Source organism: Palaemon carinicauda, chromosome 7 (genome assembly GCF_036898095.1).
Source record: "Palaemon carinicauda isolate YSFRI2023 chromosome 7, ASM3689809v2, whole genome shotgun sequence".
In the NCBI taxonomy this organism is placed as follows: domain Eukaryota; kingdom Metazoa; phylum Arthropoda; class Malacostraca; order Decapoda; family Palaemonidae; genus Palaemon; species Palaemon carinicauda.
The window spans coordinates 20,177,180-20,177,596 of record NC_090731.1 but is presented as its reverse complement, the minus strand read 5'-3'; positions in this window follow the sequence as shown (position 1 = coordinate 20,177,596).

Genomic DNA, 417 nt, shown 5'->3' with positions numbered 1-417 from the left:
ATGTAAAATATATATTAAAAGTTGAGGAATAATGAAAAGACGTCAACAATCTTCAGTGTACAGTATAATCACATTATGCTAATTCTGTTGAAACATCCCACATTTCCTTTTTTTTTTTTTTTTTTTTGTTTTTTGTTAAGGGGAGAAAAACTAATCTTAATTAAGAAAATTAACTCTTCTCTAATAAGAAAAAAATGTGACGAGTTTAGATAAGCAATGCAAAATAGAAATTAACACTCACATGATGGAATGAAAGAGAGTAACGAAGAAATGAACTGTAATTAAAAAATAATAATAATAATCTATTGACATCAGCAAGAGAGAGAGGTGGAAAACTCCCTAAACAGGATTAAGGAAAACTAAGAAGATATAAGAGAACTAATAATACATAATGAGTGATAACAGAGAGAGAGAGAG